This window comes from Crocuta crocuta, unplaced genomic scaffold (genome assembly GCF_008692635.1).
Source record: "Crocuta crocuta isolate KB4526 unplaced genomic scaffold, BGI_CrCroc_1.0 scaffold70, whole genome shotgun sequence".
NCBI lineage: Eukaryota > Metazoa > Chordata > Mammalia > Carnivora > Hyaenidae > Crocuta > Crocuta crocuta.
In genome coordinates, this window is record NW_027528417.1 from 2,824,495 (window position 1) to 2,842,220 (window position 17,726).

General features: G+C 41.4%; 1 long non-coding RNA gene across 1 annotated transcript; it reads right to left on the minus strand.

Annotated features, from left to right (window-relative positions):
• Positions 1 to 469: 469 nt before the first annotated feature.
• LOC144223675 (uncharacterized) lies at positions 470 to 17,475 on the minus strand. The gene is made up of 3 exons (XR_013332774.1): positions 17,362 to 17,475; positions 1,930 to 2,185; positions 470 to 1,722 (listed from the first exon to the last, which is right to left on the minus strand). It is a non-coding gene; the product is annotated as an uncharacterized LOC144223675 (long non-coding RNA).
• Positions 17,476 to 17,726: the final 251 nt, after the last annotated feature.

A 17,726-nucleotide genomic window follows, 5' to 3' on the forward strand; every position in this document is an offset into this window, starting at 1 on the left:
CTGAGATTAACTGTGAATGGTCTGATTTGCTTCACATTTCCACCCTGGTTAGGGAATCTCAATTTACTGCCTAACTGGAGAGTATAAATGGGGGAAAAGTAATTTCCTAAAAGGAAGGCAGGCCGCTACTGCCAAAAACCAAACCAAGCCAAACAAACAAAACAGTAGAATGGATGTTTAGTGGGCCAGAATAACAAATGTCTAAAACATCCTCATAAGGTGGTTATGAAGATGAGTTAAGTGACTATTGGCAAAGCATTTGATAGATACAAGCTAAAATCAGGCAGAGGAGGATACGGGTTATACGGTCCCATGAGTTAGAGGGCCACTTGGCTCTTTTTTTTTTTTTCTTAAATAGTTTATTGTCAAGTTGGTTTCCATATAACACCAGTGCTCATCCCCACAGGTGCCCTCCCCCATGCCCATCACCCCCTTCCCCTCTCCCCTACTCCCGCCAGCCCTNGTTTCCATGTTTTGGCTGTTGCTGAGAGCGCTGCTATGAACATTGGGGTACACGTGCCCCTGTGCATCAGCACTCCTGTGTCCCTTGGGTAAATTCCTAGCAGTGCTCTTGCTGGGTCCTAGGGGAGTTGTATTGTTCAGTTTTTGAGGAACCTCCACACTGTTTTCCAGAGGGACTGCACCCATTTACATTCTCACCAACAGTGTAGGAGGGTGCCTGTTTCTCCACAATCTTGCCAGCATCTATAGTCTCCTGATTTGTTCATTTTAGTGACTCTGACCAGCATGAGGTGGTATCTCAGATCATTTTCTCACACCATACACAAAAATAAACTCAAAATGGACGAAAGACCTGAATGTGAGACACTTGGCTCTTGAAAACAGAAACAGAGCCCCTGAGGTCTTGTTTTTAGTTAAACCACTTCTGAGGGGCCAGAATAGTTTTAGCCATTTTCCTAACCCTGATCTGAAAACAATCCACAAGTCACTTCAGAACTCTTCTCCATTTCTTCTAACCTTTATTTAGCAAGAAAAACTTTCCCTCTGGCCCTTCCTTTTCCACAGTTTCCTTTTAATGTCCCCTGGAGGGAGGGGGATTGATTGGCGGATGACAACTCTAATTGTGGCTGTATCCTTGGAAACCACAGAAAAATCAGCTATTTCTGGTGAATCTGTTATTGTGATTTTCATGACAACAGCCCAGGGTATTTTTTTAACTACTGTTTTTACTCTAATTCAATTAGAAAATAAAAAATGTTTAAAGCCAAACTGCCCTTAGATTCTCTAAGTCTGTTTCTGTTTCTTTCTATGCCTCAGTGGTGGGTATAATAAGAGCCAGGAGACAAAGCCAATACACTACTTGCCTTCCTGAGTATAGCTGCAAGAAAAATGTGTACATTATTTGGTGACAGCAAGGTGATTTATGGTCAATAATGTCTTCAAATCCCCATCCAGACAGTTCATGGCTGTGGACCCCGATCTGGCCTGACCTTTCTCTGGAAGGTGAGGATAACTAAAAGGAAAACCATTTCCTCTGGAGGTCCAAGTTAGTGTCGAGTTCTTCCAGGCTGGAAATATGTTTGTTAACTGTCGCCGAGTACCAGCTGAAACCCACCCTCCTAAAACTCAGATTGCAGCAGGAAGAGGGTTGCAGGAGTAAAGACTTCCTATCTTCTCAGGGCTCCCACTAAGGCATCAGCTGGAGGAAGAGAGATTCACTCATGGCCTTCACATCTAATGAATTTGTCTTCACGTTTGTACCTAGCCAGAGGGCAAACGGGGAAAAAAAGGAAAGGTGCTTAGTTACTTTTTTTACTGTCAATATCCACTGTTATTCCTTCCCAGCTAGAATCTCAAAACAAGTTGAAAACAGAGTCTGTCCATCCCTGGTGTGAGTTCCAGATCGCCACTCTCTAGAACATAAAATGTAGACACATATCCTAAATGTGGCCTGCCTGGTGCTCTCACCTGTGAATCTGAGTCTCTAGGGTAGATTCATGAACAGTTAGAGATCAGGCACTGCTGTATATGGTGGAAGTCAAATGGCAAGAACACCTTTGACCTTGCCAGCAGAACTCAGCACTGCATGGGGTCGGTGTGTGACCATAACTTCTGTGTGCTTCCAGCAGTGGTGACCCACGGCTCCCTGAACAGACAATTCCTGTATGAGGATGGAAGTGCTTCTCTGCCTCCAATACTTCCTTTCCAGTCCTGCTTCACCAGCCTGAAAAGGTGATTCGACCCCAAAAAAGAGAAGGAATAAAGAATAAGGAGAGTGAAACACAGAACACTTCATCTTTGTCATAAGCCTTTTCATACTATTTGGATTTTACATTTTTATACGCATAGCTTTGATAAAATTAACATTTAATCATCAGAAAGACTTGGGAGATAGGAGTTTTAGAGTTAAGTTTATTTTATGTAAACTGTCCCCTCACTCCTAAATGCATCCTACAAAATCCTGCAGAAGAGACCAGAAGAAACTCCCTTTGTCAAATACTGGAGAAACTAGAGAGAAGAAAAACAGCATTGCTACTGAATATTCTTTGAGTCGATTGGTAAGGATGCTGACTTTGAAATTGACCACTTGACCTTCAGTAGGGCTGGAGGATGCCAGACTGGCATAACCATTTAACAAGGTGTAACTGTCTGAGGGCAAAAGGTGTACAAGGCTAAAAGAAACAGCCGTAGGGTGACATGATGATCACCATGGTCTGACCCACAGAGATATATGGTTATTGCTAATTAATAATGGTGTTCTATTTGACAGGAAAGAATGGGTACCCCACAAAGGTTAGGCTTGAGATTTATAACCTTCAAATCCTAACAAAGGCAACACCAGAGCCATCATGATAGGACCCCTTTACACTTGAGTTACTTCCCAGATGCAAGTGTCTTTGAACTGAGAAAAAGCAGGGTATCCTTGAGGGAAGATTCTGCAATAACATACAGGTACTCACCATGAATCTTTCTCACAGCCTTCCCCAAAGGGCCTTGAGGCCATTAACCAGGGTAAGTGGCCATTGAGTGAAGAGATTTACCCAGACATTGAGAGGTTGTTGGAAGTTCAATTTAAATCAAAGCTGATCCCTAGGGACCTAGAATGTCATAGGAAATAATGAGGGCTTTATAGAGGTCAAGTATGGAATAGACTGTGGCGTGAGTCTATCTCATGGACGCCCCAGCTGGTTCTTCATCTCTACCATGTGTATTTTCTTGGTTCCCAGGTGTATTTTAGACTAGATATCTTCAGCAACCAGCATAATCATAATTGTGATACGACCCATGGAATGTGTTTATTTTGGTAGGAAGGTGAATGAAAGTTTCTAAAACTCCTTTTCTATACCAAATGCTAAGCCAAAAATATAATGCTGTCCCTGAGGTAATCACAGAAATATGTGCCACCATTCAAGACTTGGGAGATTTATAGTGTTGATTCTTCTCACCTTGCCATTTAACTTGCCAATTTGGCTAGTACAGAAGATGGATGAGTCCTTGAGGATGACAATTAGTGGTCCTATGTTTAATTAGGTAATGACTCCATTTACAGTCGATTTTCTAGATATGGTCTGCTTACTAAAGGAAATCATAATCTACAGGGACCAGTATCCTGCTATGAATCTAATCAATTATTTCTCCTTATCCCCAAAATAAGAGACACCAGAATCCATTCCTTTTTTTTCTAGCAGAAAGAGCTAATCAACTCTCCCCTTCAGACTTAGCCTTATTTCAGTGTTCTATATCTGTTTCACAATTTAATTTGCCAGGACCTTGATCTTCTCACCATCCCAGAATATATCATGCTGGTTCATCATGTTACTGAGAGTAGAGAGCTAAAAGTAGCAATTACAGCAAATGTCTTGGAAATCCTTGTGTGACAGGGGTGAGGAGAAGAATCCCTTACAAATAGAGAATTACAAAATGCTTTTAATTTCTGGGGATCCAGTGATTTGGGGCATGTTGGCATATACTGTCTTAGGTGAAAGATTCCTGAATCTTGCATCCCTGGTTACTGAGAAAGAAGCAATGAAATCTTTGGGGGATTTTGCAGGCAGCATAGACCATATTTGGTTGTGCTTTTCCAATCTGTTTGTCCGGTTATTATAAACATTTCAGCTTTGGGTGGGTAAGAGGAAGAGCAAAAGGAAACTATCCAGTTGGCCAGGTTGTAAGGCAAGCAGCTCTGCCACTTGGCATTCACGACTCTGCTGATTCCACTATGCTTGAAATCTGTGGTGGATAGAGATGCTGTCTGAAGCCTGTGACAGCCCTGATGGGAAGAGTGCATTTCTTAGGATTTTATGGATTAAAAATCGTGTGCCTTCTTTACAAAGTAACTATTCCTTTGGAAAACACTCTTGCCTCTTCTTATCCTAGGGGTGATGCTTATCCATGTGCCCATTCAAACTGAGATTTACATCATGGACTGCGTATTGCCTAGAAACTCCAAGCCATGAAGTCAGAGACACACAGCAGCACTCCTTTAGCAAATGGAGAAAGTGTATATGGCGCTGGACTGAGACAGTTCCCAAAGCATGACAGAAGTTGCAGGAGCAGATGGCTCACACACACAGCATGTCTCCTCTTGGCACACAACCGCCCCTCTATCAACCCACACTTTTGATCTCATGGGGAGTCTCTTATGATTAGAGCAACTATAATTTATCATATAAACCAGAACATTTTTGAGCTAAAAAGTAGGCCAGGACAACAGGTCTGAAACAAGACTGCCCTAGCCAAAAATTATGGATTATCACCCCACTGTGGTGATTACCAACTGGAGGTAACCTTGACTCCCTCTCCCAAGAACCTCTGGCAATGTCTGGAGACACTTCCGGCTGTCACCAATTGGGGGAAGGTATATGATGGGTGTCCTGGGGGTACAGGCCTGGGATGCTGCTAAACATCCTAAAATGCAAAGAAACAGTTCCTTCACAACAAAGGGCCATCCAGCCTAAAATATCTTGGTACTTAGACTGAGAAGCTCTTCTATCACTACTTGACTTAGTAGTCAAGAAGTCAAGAAGAGGGGCAAAATAGTAATCAGTGGAAAGTTCTGCATGACAAGCTAGCACCAGAGGAAAGTGGACAGCTCTAGCATCATACCCATGTCCAGAGGTGGACTGAGTGGGAAAGAGTCAAGGAAAGGGAAGTAGACGAAGTAGGCAGAAGTTTAAGGGTTACAACAAATTGTTCACCTGGACTAGAAGGAGAAAGATGCAAAAGTAATGATCCACCCAGACCTACGTGTGCAGGGTCATGTCCTTGGAAAGAACAAGGTCAGAAAATTGTCAACAGAAAGAATTGAGGAAGATATATGCTAATGGGCCACTTGTAAGTCAACTTTGTAAATGGGCCTCAGGATTCCATCACATAAGAGGAGCTTCACTAGTAAGAGGCCTATTCGAGACTTTCAGTTAACCAAGTTCTATCAGTTGGCCCAAGTTACCCAGTGAGGGTCAAAAAATGTGGCCACAGTTGCAGAGAAGGTGACTTTACAAAGGCAAAAAAAAAAAAAAAAGATGATCATTCCTTCCCAGCTCAACTGGATACCACCTTTGTTCAGGGTCTGATTTATTCTATTTCACTAACAGTAGTAACTATCTGAGAGCCCCAACTTTGGTACTGTACCCTGAGAAGTTCAGCTGGTCTCCTGGTGGCCAGGTGATTACATGGGATCCTTTCGATCACAGAAGAGCCAGTAATTTGTTCTCATTCTAAATAAAATGCATATCGGCCTTAAATTGTCTTTGCCTGGTAAATATGTTCTGGCAGCACCATTCAGAAGTCTTACGAGGTTAATATGGTATCATGCAGGAAGATGCCTCCAATCAAAAAATATAGTGAAAAGAATAAAACAAAAATAAAAACTTGATGTCCATGAGATTTAATTTTATTTAATGGACCCTATCTTCCAGAAACAGGTTGCCTCATACAATGTGACCTGCTGGAAGGTCAGTCACAATGCCATCTGGGAAATAACACCTTGTAAGTTCAGGGTACTGATCTTGAGGAGAAAGCTTATATTCTAAACTAAAGATAAACATATGGTGGGGGGTTGGGGTTGTTTTTTGTTGTCTTTTTTTTTTTTTTTTTTANATCTAATATTATATTATATTTGTGTCGTGGTTTTCCACAAGCCAAACTAACCCCTTGCCCATATAATATTTTGTTCTTTCTTATTGTACTTTCCATATAGAGCAATGGATCCTAGAAAATAGAAAATGCCTTTCTATTAGGCACTATATCTTACTTCTCTTTGTTTTCTCAGTACTTAGTAGACAATGGAGGTGCACAGTAAATATGTATTTAATAAGTGCATGAATAAATAAACAGCTAAGTCAATTAATAATAAATAAAGCCAAATCGGATATTCTGTTTTTTCAAATGACCTCATAGGAAATTTGCCTTCGTCTGTGAATGTTCTTACCCAAGCCAGGCATACTTAATGCTAGAAGCATTATTAAGCAAAGGATATAGTCACTTGCTTTCATTGATTTTACTGTCCACTTTTAGAGAAACAAATGAAAAATAGAAATACACTGCTCAGGCTTTTTATCACATCACCTGTTCACTGTGACTTGCTGTTTGATAAAAATCTAAATTATTTCAGTATAATCAGAATGCCAATGGCTGTACAGTGTACAGCTACATGATTCTAAAATGTAATCTACCACACCTGAAGTTACACTGCTTATATCTATCCAACTATCTTATTATCTGTTTATCTATCATTTCTCTCTTTCTTTTCTTCCTTCCTTCCTTCCTTCCTTCCTTCCTTCCTTTCTTTCTTTCTTTCTTCCTCTCTCTCTCTCTCCCTCTCTTTCTTTCTTTTTGAAACAGAGAGAGAGAGAGATTGAGAGGAAGCAGGGGAGGGGCAGAGAGAGAGGGAGACACAGAATCCGAAGCAGGCTCCAGGCTCTGAGCTGTCAGCACAGAGCCCATTGTAGGACTCAAACCCACAGGCTGTGAGATCATGACCTGAGCTGAAATTGGACACTCAACCGATTGAGTCACCCAGGTGCCCTATTTCTTTCTTTCTTTCTTCCTTCTTTCTTCCTCCCTTTCTTCCTTCCTTTCTTCCTTCCTTCCTTTCTCTCTCTCTCTCTCTCTNTTCTTTCTTTCTTCCTTCCTTCCTTCCTTCCTTCCTTCCTTTCTTATCTACCTCTATCTATCTACCTACCTACCTACCTATCTTCTCTCCTTCTATCTATCCTCTGTCTGTCTTCAGGGAAAATCAGCACAGCATATAATATCACTTCCAAACACATAATTCTGTGACACTTGAGGCATGTTTTCTTTCATGACCCCTCTGCTTTCAAAGAATCAATTTGCTGTTGCACCTTGATGTGTATGGCAAATCAAAATAGAGGAAGTACTCTCTACTTAAACTTTAGCTGAACAGGCTGTCAATAAATGATGGATGGATGGATGGATGCATAAATAAATAAATAAACAAACAAATAAAAAGAGACTCAAATCTTGGGCACTCCCCTGCTCCAACTTGTGTTCAGTGATACAGTTTGAACACGTGTGAAGTATGATGGAGTTTTAATGGATAGGTATCTCTAAAAGAATAAAAATCCTTCAGCGTATGAAGTGAAAGATGGGAAAGGAATCGTTTACAGATGTATCAACAAAGCCTGGAGGCAATTGGTAGCACCCTGCTGAATCAGTTAACTCCCGAGGCATAGTAAACCATCCCAAAATTTAATGGTTTAAAAATATATACGTGTCTTTAGCTCACACTTCTGCAGGTCAGCGGTTTGGGCTGGGTTTATCTGGATGGTTCTTCTGGTCTTAGTTGGGCTGTGATGGACTTGCAATCAGCTGCCAGACAGACTGGTAACTAGCTGCCCTAGGATACCCTCAATGGGATGCTTTGGGAACTTTTCAGCGGACTATTTCAGACTCGTTCACATGGCAACAAGAAAGCTATCGCCAGCATGCAAAGCCTCTTGAGGCTTAGGTTAGCAACTGCCCCAGCATCATTTTGCTGCATTATATTGGTCAAAGCAAGTCACATTGTCAGTTCAGACCAAAGAAGAAGAAACATCGGTTTCACGCTTTGAGGGGAGGGACTGCAAAGTCCTGTTGCCAAGGACATGGCTGCCGACAGGGGTGAGGCACTGTGGTCATACACTTTTACAATGCACTGCTCCAGTGTTCAGAGAGCGAGCTGACCAATTTACAGGGTGGCTGTCAGTCCGTGACTAATAATATAAAGAGTCTCATCTTAACGAATTAATGAATAGAATCTGGAGTTTAGAGTAAAAGGATTCCCATGGGACAAGACATTTGACTTTGGACTAGTTACTTTCCTCACCTCTGAGCGAGAGGTATTATTTTGGCCATTAAGATTAAAATTGTCAGTGAGGTGCTCTGCCCGAATTTGAAAACAAAAATATGCTGAGACCTTATATAATACTTGACACGTCTTCATTGTAAACTAGGTGCGTGATGCAGACTCTGGCAAGTCACTTAGACTTTGCTTCCTCTCGTGTTCGACTGTAGCTGTAAATGTCTGTTGCAGGAGTTGAACGATGAGAATGTGCTCCTTTATAACAATCTAGGTCTAAGGAAGACTTTGCAGGAACACAGGCTACTCTAGGATGCTTGTTTGCCTCCAAAGAGGTTCACCCGTTCTGAAAGCTCTCGGTGATCAAAGTGGAGCTTTGTCTGGTAAGCCCTTCCCCATTTTAGTAAAAGCAGTGAATTAAAATGGGAAAGGCCAGGCCTTAGACTGTGATAGAGTTGGATTCAGACTCTAAATCTAAATCTTACACAGTTTTCTGGACTTTTGCCTCCCTAGACATGTTTAAATTTACACCATTTTATATGACTTCTGTGAGCTGTTGAAAATCTCAGCTCTTTAATTTCCTCCTTTGCAGAAGGAATTTTGGGACCTGAGTGTTGATTCAGGCCCTCTACCCCTTCCTGCCTTTTCTAATGTGAATGCCCTTAGTTCTTCAGTAGGGTCTGTGCCTGGCAACCTGATCAGCTCTTAACCAGCAGTTTGACCTCCTTGATAAGGAATATGCCACACAGGTCTACTGAATACAGCCTGTCAGCCAAATGACACAACTTTCTGTGCTTCATAAGAGAGAAGACAGATGTTGGTGCTAATGGGACGGAACCCCCATGGAAACATTAATTATGGAACCCTATTAACCATCCACCCAACCTGAGCTACTTTCCAGTGAGCCGGTCTCAAGGGCCACTTTCTGTTAACTTATGACTTAATCAAATGTTCCATTGCCTTTCTCATCTCCAGTCCATTTAAAACCTACTTCTCACGGCTCCTACAATACAGAGGCCTATGACTCAACTTCCCTAATAAGTTTAAAAGTCATGAAAGACACCAAATGGATCTAACTGTCCTTACATGATATGCCTTATCGTGTTTCCTTAAATTGCTGTTGGAGGCTGCTGACCCAGGCTTGGGGAAGACCTGGCCTGGTTGTGAATATCCCTCTAAGAACTTCTGCCCCTCCAACGATGTCTTCTACAGAATAAAGTCTTGCTTCAGAGTTCTGGTTTTGTTAGTTTCTGCTTGAGGCNTCCTTACCAAATTCAGCCATATGTGGAAACGCTATTTACGTATGGTGAGCCTACACAATTATTTACCTTTACTTACAGGGCTTTGATCCTGACAAAGATAAGGTTTTCTGAATAATGAAGACATGACTGAAGTCCCAGAGGGATAGATAAGGGGCAAACCTTGCATGTGCAGTGTTAAGAGGCAGCAGTAAATCTAGTCATATCGAATTATCATTATCTCTTTAGTAGAACATTCATGCCCAATCTCCTGTGTGCAGGCTCTTGATTCCTTACTCCTAACTGTCCACAGTTTGCTTTTTTCAATAATTATATTAAGTTAGATAAATTAGAATCTAACCAAAACTAATTTTGCATAATATCCCAGCCCATTTGTGCAGAGTCTCTAAAAACCTGTAAGCTATTTCTCTAGGCAGTAGGATAGCTAATTATTTACCCTCCCAGCAGCCTCCAAGGCACTTCTGATCCTATGTTTAGAAGAGGGAATGATTCCATTCGATTAGGAGAAAAAAATGCCCACAGTTTTCCTAAGATAACATGAAAACTCCATCTATCCAAGGGGACTGAGTAATTTACTCTCTGCAGATTCCATTGGATCCTGAAATAATGTGCAGCGAAGCGTGGGCACATGGTCATTAGGCCCCAGATTTCCTCATTTAGGAAATCAATTCTTAAACATTGGGGATATGCAAATCCAATTATTCCTGAACTGCAGAATGATAATCATGCACTGAAATCTATATTAGCATATCCATGCGGAGCAGGCTTCTCCTCCCCTCGGGTTCTCTGCCACCTGTTGAATTAATTTGGTCTCATCCCTTGACATCCATCAGGTTCTGTGTATGACAGGGGCAGACTAACTTAACCTGTTGTCAGAGGAAACTGCAAAGTTACATGAGAGAATCACATCTCAGCAGAATACTACAGAGAAGAGGCAAGAAACTGGAGCAAAACGCTCAGCCAATCCCTCACCAGCTCTCCCCGAACAATGCACCTTGGCAAACAAGGACCATTGAAACCTAATTAAGAAGTTTCTCTTCTGGCCCACTGGGGATCTGCACAATGGCATGAGAACAGTGCTTAACGGGGCGGGTGCTTCCTAAGCAAGCACCTGGGAATCAAATTCTGTCTTATTGTTCTTTCTAAATATTTCTGAACTACAGGGAAATTCTGTTGTCACACTGCTAGAGAGGAGGAAACAGATTTCATTCTCAACCTGATTTTAATATATATACACAGAAACAAAACATCCTGCACTGTATTCATCATGCCCTCACTGACTCAACATTTTCCAAAGGCTTGGGATATTTGTTCTCTGTGCTTATTTGCTACAAATTGATATATATTATATATTATATACGTGTGTTATATATAGATATATGCTATATATGGCTTATATATATTTATATATGGATATATATATGAGTATATTCATGTATATATACACCACATACCATATCCTGCCCCAAAGAGTTATTATATGATACACTTCCCAGCATCTGTCTTGACTAATTTTAGGTATAAAATTTAGAATCTCCATGATTCGCATTTGTTGTCATGTGACACGTGTGACCCCTGAAACTCACACCTTCTTTCAGAAATCTGCTATAAAAGGCTGTGAAAGGGTCTATCATAGATCTTAGCATAGTATTTGACAGTTGTTCAGCTATGGTACAGGGCTGAAACTTCTTGAGGAAACAACATCTTACTCATCTTTGCATCCCACAGAAGTAGCATACACAAAGTGGTCAATAAGTGGGCAATATTTCTGGCATGAGTGGATTAAATTATATATATGTTTATTTATTTTGAGAGAGAGAGAGAGAGGAAGACTGCATGCAAGTGGGGAGGGGCAGAGAGAGCAGGAGAGAGAATCCCAAGCAGGCCCTGTGCTGTCAGCACAGAGCCCAGTGCAGGGCTCCATCTCACAACTATGAGATCATGACCTGAACCGAAAGCAAGAGTCAGACACTTAACTGGCTGAGCCACCCAGATGCCCTGCCTCTTTATATATAAATGGCACAATGTTATATTATAGCACCATAGTGTCTGCTGGAGGTATAAACAAATATAAATGCAATGTCATCCACCTTCAATACATCAGAAGAAAATATAAAAACTCTATTTAGACTGATTACAGAAAAGAAGCAAGGTTTCTGGTCTCTTCTAACACGTGCTGGGCTTTCCTATCTTCTAAGCTCCGTAGTTTCCCCTTGCCAGCATCCCACTAGGAGTGTACTTTTTCTGCCCATCCTTGTCATTGACTTAATTTCCACCTTCCTTCCAGCAGAGCTACGGTTCTAGTTGTGGCTTCCATTTCCACCAGGAGGTTTCTATTTACTAAGCTATTTTTAAATATCTATTTATTTTGAAAGAGAGAGAGCACATGAGTGCATATACAAGCAAGGAAGGGACAGAGAGAGAGAGAGAATCCCAAGCAGCTTCTGTGCTGTCAATGTGCAGCTTGAAGTGGGGGCCCTCCCATAAATCATGAGATCATCACCTGAGCCGAAATTAAGAGTCAGAAGTTCAACCGAGCTACTCACGCACCCCTCACTGATCTATTTATTTTTATATTCCACCACATCCTCTTCATCGCCTGTCTTCTTAATCCTGAGGTAGACAAAGATTTCTGAGATAGACTTCAAATAGCACTAAGTAGAAAATAAAAAATAAGAAATGGATGAAGTAGACCTTCAAAAAGAAAGCTGAACTTCCTCTGTCTTCCACGTGGTTTGGAGGCCTGAGAAGTTCCTATGATACCCTGGATAGAGCAGCCAGCGGCATGGCCATAGCCGGGGGGTGTCACCACGGTGAGGATCACGGTGATGTTACCAGAAGACAGACGTGATGGAGCAAGGTGGCAGACGCTGCCGCAGTCAGAGGCTGTTGCAACACCTGACAGGGCTGTTGCTGGGGAGCCTGTCCAAGGAAACTATCAACCCCTTGCTGAGATGAGGCAGGCCAACCCCTCCGCTACAGAGAGAAACAAAGGCTCTGGCAGCAAACAGCAGTAGGACACCCAGGAATAGAACGAGCTTCAAAAGCTACCAAGTCCAGGGAGCAGCCTAGATTAGGCCCTTCAAGGCAACCGTAGAAACCGTGGAAAGGGGCATTTCAGCATAAAGAGTACTCTGAGCTGAAGAAAACTGAGACCCTATGGGCACAACAGAAACTTTGGCCCCTCTCTTACCTACAAAGAAAAATCTAAACTGGGATTCTTTTTCCAGAATAAAAGTTATTAGCAAAGACAAATGCTATCTGAGTGACCCATCTATGTGGCAGAACGAACATCTGATTACCAAACAGCTGTTCCCCTTCTTTTTTTTTAAATTTTTTTTAACATTTTATTTATTTTTGAGAGGCAGAGAGACAGAGCATGAGCAGAGGAGGGTAGAGAGAAAGGGAGACACAGAATCCGATGCAGGCTACAGGCTCTGAGCCATCAGCCCAGAGCCCAACAGGGGACTTGAACTCATGACCTGAGCCAAAGTTGGCCGCTTAACCGACTGAGCCACCCAGGTGCCCCCGTTCCTCTTCTTAATACCCCATGAAGTGCATTTCTTTCCTCCGAAGTCTGAGACCCCTGTCCCCTTCTCCTTACTTCAAGATGATGTATATGCCCTATTTTGCCTGTCTGTCTTTGGAATTTCTGTGTCTGTGTGGGTTCCCTGTGTGTACACTAGTACATTCGATTTTCACCTGTCAATCTGTATCATGTCCATCTGATTCTTAGTCCAGCTAGAAGGACCGATGAGGGGATGGGAATTCTTGCCTCCTGACAGGTCTGTTCCAACTCTTAATAGCAGGTGATTCTGGTAGGCCAATTTCTTCATGAATGTACCATTTGTTTTTATGAAATTTGAGATTAGACTTAGGGTATTTGTGTTGTTAACCCATGACACCCATCAAGCTAGGCAGCCACCACTGTCCAGTATTCAAAGAAGTATAAATGTGACAATAATATGCCCCAATAAGTGTTCCCAGCAGAGTGACCAGATCTACTAATCTGGGAAGCCCAGCTAAGTGACTGAGATATGATGCACATAAGTACAGTTTTCATCAGTCTCAAAATACTGAGGATGTAACAAATGGAGTTCAAGTATGGTAGGAAGGAGCAGGCTTTCTATGTTACCCAGGCTTTAGTCACAGTATTTAATATCCTATGGCAAAAGAGGAAAAGCAAACTGAAAGAGACCAGCCTTTACTAAGAATTAAACCTGACTTTGGACACCTGAGTATCTCAGTCGCTTAAGCGTCCGACTTCAGCTCAGGTCGTGCTGTCACGGCTCGTGCGTTCGTGGATTCAAGCCCCGTGTCAGGCTCTGTACTGACAGTTCAGAGCCTGGAGCCTGCTTCGAGCTCTGTGTCTCCCTCTCTCTGCCTGTGCTCTCTGTCTCTCATAAATGAATAAATGTTAAAAAAAATTTTTTTTAAAAACCTTGACTCAAACGTAGTTCTTATTAAAATCCTTATTTAAACCTCTTAGCAGACTAGCAATGAAAGAGAAGGGACTTCCTTAATATGTTAAAAGATACCTTAGAAAATATATAGATATATATCTTAATGGTAAAATCTCTAAAGATTTCCTTCTGATCCAGGATGAGACAAAAATGCCATCCTTTTCAATATTGTATTAGAGGTCCTGTAGTCAGTATATAAAACAAAACATGTATATTTATACATTCACATGTTATATAGATACATGTGGGTGTGTGAATAAATTAAAAAGAATAAAACTGTCGTTTTCATAGAACATGGTTATATACATAGAACATTTTAAATATATAGGTAAATAGATAGTCTAAATATATATGGATAAATAGGAAAATATGGAAGTACATTTAGCAATGGCATTGTTTTCCAAAATCAACATAAAGTGTGTATTTATATAACCAGCAATAGAATACTCTTTTCAGTGGCACCAAAACATCAAATACCTATGACTCAATCGGCAAAGTATATTCAATGTCTCTATATAAAAAATTAAAAGCACTTTTACAATAAATTAAACATCTTTTTTTTAAATGGAGAGCTACACCATGTTCATGGATAAGGAAGTAAAATATTTAAAGATATAAAAACACTAAACTGGCCTATAGATTCCATGCAATCCTAGCATATATGTGGGCTTGCATAAATTTACATACTGATTCTAAAAGTTGTATAGAAATGCAAAGGACCAAGAATGGCCAAGACAATCTTGAGTGGAGAGACAAATTTAAAAATTTTTTAAATGTTTATTTATTTTCGACAGAGAGAGAGAGACAGAATGTGAACAGGGGAGGGGCAGAGAGAGAAGGGGACAGAATCCAAAGCAGGCTCCAGGCTCTGAGCTGTCAGCACAGAGCCCCATGGAGGGCTCAAACCCACAAGCCCTGAGATCATGACCTGAGCCGAAGTTGGATGCTCAACAGACTGAGGCCCCCAGGCACCCCTGGAGAGACGAATTTAGAACACTTACACTATACCAGATATCAGGTCTTATTTATTATAAAGTACCAATAATAGAGATCAAAAGGTTTCAGCATATTGTTAAGCACTAAGCTGCAAAGAACAAAATGGAGGGCAGAACCAGACCATAGACATACTCACCTGACTTAGCAAAAGATAACTCTGCAGTGCAGTGGGGGAAATACAAATATCAAAGGACACATGCCCAGGTAGGGAATAGCAACACCCACAAATCATAACACAAAAGGCAAAAGTGGGTAGGGGCCACTTTTAGCCAACAGGCTTATGCGCTGGGAACTTGAGCAAAGCAGAAGAGCCTGCAGAGAAAACCAAGCTATACGCAACAGGCTCATTAAGGCACCCACCTCTAAATAGCCATAGGCGCTGACCAACCGATGGGCTGCTTACAACCAGGCACCATTACCCAAAAAGGGAAAATTCCCTATGTTCTCATATTTTGTTCTCATGTTTTATTTTGTATAAGAAAAGAGATGTTCAGCTAGGTGTTTCACACGATAGCCCCTTGCTAGGTGTATCTGGCCCCTTATGAGAGGTAGTATGAGCCTGATTGGAGCTGAGATCCTGAACGGAAGCCCTCTGAGTTGTCAAGAAGTTACCTTTAGCTCATTACAATACTAAGATCTCCTCTAATGGGCTGGCCGAGTTTTCCGCCATGTTTTGAACATCTGCTGTATGCGCTGGCATGCTAGTGTGCTGGGCATTTGCCATGGAACCAAAGTGCTCATGCAAGCACTTTGCCCCCACCCCCTAGTACACCGAATAAAGGCTTCCTGTACTAATTCCACCTGGAGACATCTGTCTCCTTGCGTGTCACTTTGGTTGTGCCCCTTGAGTTCCATTACACATAGTCAGGAAGAAACCTATGTGAAGCTGAGCCAAACTCAGGGGAACTTAAAGACTTGTCTTGATCATTCTCAAAATGATCACTAATCTTTGGTTTCATGCTATTTTTTTTTTTCACTCGAAAACTGCTGATGAAGTTCCACAGTTGGTGGTAGAAATCTCCGTAAAATAGCATGTGTCAAAGTGCCTTGCTGGCTCAGTCAGTAGAGCACGCAACTTTTCATCTTGGGGTTTTGAGCTTGGGGCCCTCCTTGGACATAGAATTTACTTTTATAAAAAGTGCCCAACACAGTGCCTGGTCTGTGGGTTGAGTGAAATGACTAAATGATTGAATAATAATTTGGATACTGGTAAATTTGTATGCCCAAGACCTTGGGAATGCATCTTCATCTAGATTATAAATATAATGGGGGTGATGAAAGGCACACACCCAAAAAGACATCCAGGAATTGACAGCTTGCCTTTACAGGATTTTTTTAAACCCTCTCATTTTCTTACTCTCCCAAATCACACCATCAAGGTAGAGAGGGGGCCATGACCAGGAATGCTACAACATAATATTATTTTTAAACTCACATCAGTCTTGAAAAGAGATAGTTTTATCCAGATACCAGTAAAGCAACCATTAACCAAAATGTTATTATTGCTAAACATCATGTGACAAAATTAAAGATGTGGAATTTGAACCCATAACTGTCTGACTCCAAGCCTCTGTGGTTTCTTTGCAGGCAGTAAAAAATGTTCCCATGCTGTTTTGCTGGGGGCATTGCAAGGAAAATTAGAAAGTGCTCAGGACCCACAGCAATGTTATTGCTGAAATAAACAAAGTGAGAGAATTCAATAAACCCCAAGCTCCAGCAACTCATCCACCTCTAATTTTAGAATGTCGACAATAAAACCACTAAAGTGACAACAGAAGAGACTATTGTCATCACCTTCCCTGTTAGAGTGAAAGCTGCACATTTGGAAAACAAGGAAATGTGATGATTATTCAAGGAGGTACTTTTCTTATACACAAATGGCCTGCCTGCCTGTGATAAAAATAAGCTGACAGCCTTTGGCTGTTGTCACATAAATTCGGGTCCAGAATGTCCCTAGTTAACAACCGGCCTCCTTACATTTACCCATGTGCATTTTCCCCCAGTGTAGGAACAAGAGTTTTTTAAGACTCAGCAACTTCTACGGAATTTTCGGAGCTCTCTTAGACTTCACTAGCTTCGTTTCAGTGGTATCACATATACACAGAAACATGCACAAATCGGAAGGGTGAATGTTCCACAGATTGTACACACTCCTACCAGTTATAGATACCAGTCAACCCAAGAACTGAACATTAGAGGCAACCCAAATCCCTCCCTCTAGGTGGCTCCCTCATGACCTCTCATCCTCATTAAGAAAGCCACTGTCCTGACCTCTCTCCACAGATTAGTTCTGTTCATGAACCTCATACAAACACAGTCATACCATACATACTCTCTGTTTTGCTTTCTTTCATTCAACGCTATGTCTGTGTAATTCACTTACGAGACCTGAATCTTGGTTCCTACAAACAATTCCATTGTAAGGGGATCCAGGCTTCCTTGGAGAAGTAAATGACTTCAGGTCTAGGACTGGGAAAGTGTAAGGTAATCCTGGGACATCGTCTGGAAAGCAAGAAAAATAAAATAAAAAATAGAAGACATAGGCACCGTTTCCCCTGGCAACTTTAGTACAATTTGAGCGTAGTGATGAATTCTAACACATTTGTCTGACAGAATTGACAGGACCTATGAGTGATACTAAAGAAGAAATAATAGAATTATGAAATCACCATTTTGCTGTGGAATCTGATTACTAATGTGGGCAGTGATCATCAATAGAAAACAAAATAAGTAGGTAAAAGTTTTTGA